Consider the following 6284-nt stretch of genomic DNA (forward strand, 5'->3'; position numbering starts at 1 on the left):
CTTAAACACTCATATAACTTATATAATCGAAATTAGAGCAAAGTTGAGGTGGCGGTTCATCGTGCCATTAGGTGTGCCCAAGTTCTTTATCTGTCGATCCGTAGGGTCGGAGACCCGGAGGGATTTGGGTAGTTTTGTATATGCAAGCATGGTGCTTGGGTATGGAGAGATAGGTGAATGCATTGTCCCTTTCCATGGTTGAGGGGTAGGCAGTAGGTGGTTTCAGCCCTGTCCATCCCTTGTAACCCCCCACGTTCGACTGGGGTGTAGGAGTCTAAATTGTCACATGAGGTTGCTGGCAGACTGGTAGTCGGTGGCCTCCCAACCTGCTTCACACTTAGCCCTAAGACTAATTATGTAACTTGTATGATCATTAACTAATCTTTGTATGACTATACTAGACCAATGCCTGCTCGACTAGGATTATTCTTTTATTCTTTCTTTTCTATTTTATCCTTTGAGGCATGCCAAGTGTGTGGCCACTATCTTGAATCACCATTCTTACCCCTGTTATAAACATTGGTGCACTTGCAAACATTATTATTCAAGTTCATATCCATACAAGACTCTTAATCAAATGCATTTCTTTGGGAAAATATAAATAATGATATCTGAATACATCTAGGTGAAATGTTATAATGATAGCTCCTGGGCTTGCGGATAAATATCTAAAATTGTTAAGGAACTATCAAGGCTATTACTTAGTGGCATTGCTAAGCATTAGTGATGACGCTAAGAAATACAAACAAGCATTTCTGGCACCGTTGTCGGGGAAGGATTCTATCTCCATACTTGGTGATTGCATTTAGAAATGCCAATAGTCATCGCCGCTCCTGCTCATCAACACTGCTCAGCTCTTGCTCCGCACTAGTGAACATCGCTGGATTGCCCACATAGATCCACCAGCGAACGAGTTGCTGCTGTCACCGACATTGCCAATCATGCTCACCACCACCAAATCCAAAGGCAAGTGTAGTAAGGCCTTACTTGCATCGTCTTCCCTTCTCCTCAAAACATCTCCTTACTAATGTTTATTGATGTAATTCCATGGTAGGGCGGCCTCATCTCTTCGGCTGGTGGTGTCCTTCCAAATGAAGGAGGCCTCCAATATGAGGAACGCGGTGGACAACCTCTCAGACGATGTGCCTACTGACATCTTCTACTACCTCCGCGCCTGGTCCTTGTGCTACTACAAGTGTGTCTGTCGCTCCTAGAATCGTGTCATCTCTGACTCCTATCACCGTAAGAAGCTTTCATAGACTATCATCGGCTTCATCTATGGCAACTGGTGGAAGGGCAATCGCCACTTCACTAGCTTCACCGGTGAACAGCCCTCCTTGTCCTTCTTGCCTTTCCCCATTCAAAAAGTCCTAGTCTCAGATTATTATAGCAGCCTCGTCCTTTGCTGGTGTGCTAGGCCTGATGGATTACGACACATGTATTGCCATGTAGCATCCATTCTATTTGTCAGCTCGCTTAGGTTTCGACCCAACGTCCTCGCACTTCCATGTGATTGAAGTTGTTGTGGATATGGAGGGAAAGACATGGAGGACAATTCATGAACTAGGTGGTGCTAAAATGTCTATCCATCAAGTTCAGGGTCACCTATGTGTGGGATGTGCTGATTTTCGCAATAGGTCTTGGCTTTTAGTGTGGATACTTGAAGACTATGGTACCAATAACTAGAGTTTAAAGCATGTTGTGGACACGGAGGAACTGTTTGGACACATGAATATTAAAGTTGGTTCTAAGCTTTATGATGAGAAGTACAAAGTGATTACAGTTCACCCCGAATGGAGTTTCATTTTCCTTGTTGGGAAGGATAGAACATTGATTCCATATGACATGGACCGCAGAAAGGTTCATGTCCTCCATGCCCATGTCATCCGCTTTTGTAGATCAAGAGGGCGTTTCTATATGAATAGGCCTTACTATCTTCCTTATGTTCCCTTATTCATGGAGTCATTAGCAAAGCAGTAAAGGTGCATTTCCTGCATTTTGTCGTCACGACAGTCTTTGTTCAGGTAGGGAGTTATTTTCATTCTATGCATGTATAGGCCAATTTTGGCTTGTTAACTAAAGGAATGATATGTTCAATATTATTAATTCTGTTGCTTTGTTCAGGCTGTGGATCAGATATGAATAAGAGGGGTTCCATGGTGCATTGGCTACCAATCCGAAGGATGCACTAATTATATTCATTTTGCCTTGTAAGCAGGAGTACCACATAGAAGGAGCACAGCTATGTCATTTCGTTATGTAAGTCTGTATACATCAGTACCCTTAGTATGCTCTATGTATTGCTTGTGTTTGGACATCAGTTGAGAAAGATCTTATGGTAGCGTCCATTGTTATTGTAAAAAGTACTCTTGTTTGTGAACATGATCTATGAATGTAATGATTATATATCTATATGATTTGTGTTCATGAAGCTATTAAGGGCCCAGCTGAATTAGTAACTATTGTGAAACCGGATGAAATTCTATCACCGTCGGATGTAAGTGTCATTCATTGTTTTGTTATCACCACTGTCCCTATACGTATGATGCGACAGGGATCAAAAGTATATCACCGCTGAATCCTTTAGTAACCCAACACTGACTAAATGATCATCAAAGGCGGATCATGGTGCAAGGCGATGGTGACCATGACCTTTGTACTGGCGGATCATACGTTGAAGCGATGGTGGTGTTAACCTCTACACAGGCGTCTCGGATGTCGAAGCAACAGTGAGCCCACACCACTGACAGTTGGGTCGATATACAAGGTGACGGTATTAGTGACCACTACACAAGCGGTTGAGGTGCCCACACGATAGTTTTGATAGCCTCGACACAGACAGATCACTTGCCAATGCGGCGGTGTTAGTGTACATCCATAGCCGGATTATGCTCCAATGCGATGGAAGTAAGGACCTAATCACGGACGGATCATAAGCCAATACGGTGGTGTTAGTGTACACTGTAGTTGGACCTAGATGACGACGGTGAAGGCTATGACCATCATTGTCCACAGCTTACCGTCAAGGCTGAAATGCGACTATGATGGGGGTTACAACGTGGCTGTGAAAGGTCCGAGTGTAGTAGTGTAACCTTTGGCCACATGCCTTGCCTTCTACATTTCAATAGTACCATCAGGCCTTAGCTTCTTATTGAAAATCCATTTACATGCTACAAGCTTCACCCATAAGGATGATCAATGACCTCCCAAGTTCAATTAGACATAATAGAATCCATCTCTCTCCTTACTGCTTCCTTCCAATAGTTAGAGTCATGAGAAGAGTATTCCTCTATAATGGTTCTTGGTGTGTCATCCATGAGGTATATAGTGTAGTCATCACCAAAGGATTTTGTAGTCCTTTGTCTCTTACTCTTTCGAGTAACTTCATTATTATCCCCCTTAGGATTTTCCACGGATGTTTGCTCAAAGTGTTCTATCGGCACAAATGGAACATGGGAACCTACAGGTTCTTGACTCGATGTACCAAGTTCATCACCTTTCATAAGAAATTCATTCTCAAAGAATGTAGCATCCCTAGACACCATGATTGCATCGACACACATGTCAAGTACTCCAAATTTTATGATTAAGAATCTATAACCCACTGATAGGATCTATATGGCTATAGGGGGAGATGAATAGCCTATGAATTTTTTTCTACAAAACCACAACACTATTGTAAAGTGATTAGTATAACAAGAGATCCTAAAATCCACAACTTGCTCTAGCTCTACTAACACCAAAGCAAGCCTCTACACAATCCTAGTAGCTTTGAGTTCTAAACTAGAGCACAACACCACACAAGCTACACTAGAGAGCTACTAAAAGAGTGCAACTAAAAACTAGTTACCACTACAACTACAACCTAGCTACTCCAGCTTGCAAGACAAACAATTACCACACACTAGCAAGTAAAGGAAAGTAATGAACAAGTGTGTAGAGAGCAAACCAACGAGGGCAAGTGATAGACACAAGATTTATCCATGAGGTTTGGTTTGCTTGTCTGCAGCCTATGTCCTTATTGTGGTGAGTCCCCAAGTGATGATTCATGTGCTAACTAGCATGACAAACTAGACCCACAATTTGGGTGCCACAAGAATTAATCAAATGGTCCACTCTAACTGGCCACGAGCATTCCACTAGAGTACCCCTTTGCACTCCGCAAGGTGGGATCAAAACCTCTCACAGTATCACTGGTCAGAGGCGAAGAACAATCACAAACTCTTCCTCAACGACCACAGCTGCTCCAAACCATCTAGGTGGCGGCAACCACCAAGAATAACAAGAAATCCGCAGCCCAATAGAAGAACTAGTGCCACCATATGCAAAACTCCAAATCAAATGTACTAGATCTCTCCCAATCTCATTTTGGATGAAGCACAAGTCAAGAGATGAGTGAGAGGTGTTCTTGGATGAACACAAGTGTGCTGTTTTGCTTAGAATGCCAAGAGATGTCACCAAGAGCTGGCCAACACCTATTTATAAGCCCCTCCAAGCAACTAGCCGTTGGGCCTACAGACTAGGCACTCTGCATAGGCATCAGATTGTTCCGATGCGTACTAGAGCTTGCCATTTGATTATGGGCTATGGCAAAATGGTGTGGTAGCTTATATCCAATGCTTCCTTTTGAGGACTCATTTTTGGCTTCACGAGCGCCCACTTAGGAAACTAGCCATTGGGCTCCTCCAATGGCTAGGGTAGAGTATACTCCGATGCCATGCTACAGTCAACCATAGGATGAATTCCTTCTCAATCTGATGGTTATGCAGAGAATTTTAGAAATGAAACTTCGCCATCGGAATGTTCCTATGCCGAGCATTAGAACAATCCGATTACCTACGACTATGCACTCTCTCTGGTACAGCTAACACATATTTCGATGGTTTCCTAGGGTTAACCATCGTAACAATCGGATGCCTAACCCTAGGCACTAATAGAAACCTCACTACATAGCTTGTATTCTGATGGTCCCTGAGTGGACCCATCGAAACAATCTGATGCCCCACCAGAGTCTGTGTTCAGCTCCGTTTCAACCCCTTTTTCAAATGTGCCAACTCAAATGTGTCCAACATATGTGCAAGTGGAATTGGAAACCCCTGAGCCATCACCATGTTACGACACCTTCCTCCCCTCCTCCAGTACTACTGGCATCAAGGACAAGATGGTGACAATGGAAGCACCGACGTCAACTGATGGCTTTAGAATTGAAGAGGTGGTCCAAGACATACCAAGCCCAATTACCCCCAAGCACATTGGGAAGCCTAATGCTCAGTTGCATGGCCCAAAGTGGCTCCGAAGGCGAGAAGGCATAACACAGTGCCTGCATGCTCCTTCTTGAACTCGTGCTCATCTGTGGGAGAGGATAGGCTGGAACTACTTGGCCTTAGGGTCCTGGGCTCCTGGCTGCGAGGTGCGGCTCGATACAGGCTAGTCCGGCGATCTTGTACTAGATACTCTAAACTCCTGTGACCTATATGTAGTACTATCGTAATCAAGTATCTATTTTCAGAAGTCGTTTCAAAGTCAGGTTGTGAGTGGCGGTCTTGGGTAATGGTACAATGGGATTGGCCATGGAGAAAAGGAACAAGAAGACACGATTGTTGTTAAATTGTTCATCATAAACCATTTTGAGGTATGTTTACTGTATGGTGGCAAATGCAACAAAGTTTTGGTCCATATGCTACTAATATAGTTTCCTTCAAGAGCTTGATCTGTTTATCTCAAAAAAATTATCAACCATTTATTTTGTAGTGCATTGGTTTTACAGACATTCTTTTAAAAATGCTTTTATTGCAGTTAGAATACACAGGGTGCGTATTCATCTCCTGTCGCAAAAGCTGAACTTCCACCAGCAGTTTTCTCAGGTAGCATCTGTCTCCAATTGACCAATTCTAACACTATACAATTTATCGAACGAGGAAGGAGAGCTGCATGTCAATCTGCAGTTTGTAACTAAATAAAGTTGTTAGAATGCATTAAGTAGAGTCAGATTAATAATAAAACTTTATAGTAATAGATGTGAGCATTTTCTATATGCTTGTTTAGTCCAATTGTAATAGATAAGGAACTAGAAAATTTGAGCATTATTATGCATCTAGAACTTAAATGATATACAAAAGAAAAATTAAACATTTCATGTCATAGGTAAAAGGGATTTAATTTTCTATGCATAATGCTCACGTTTTAGATCTCTATGCTATGGCAACTAAATTAAACTTTTAGGCTTCCTTGTAAAAAAAATTGTATGGTGTTAGCATATTTCCTTTCCTAAAAGTAAACAACTT

This window comes from Miscanthus floridulus, chromosome 14, assembly GCF_019320115.1.
Source record: "Miscanthus floridulus cultivar M001 chromosome 14, ASM1932011v1, whole genome shotgun sequence".
Lineage (NCBI taxonomy): Eukaryota > Viridiplantae > Streptophyta > Magnoliopsida > Poales > Poaceae > Miscanthus > Miscanthus floridulus.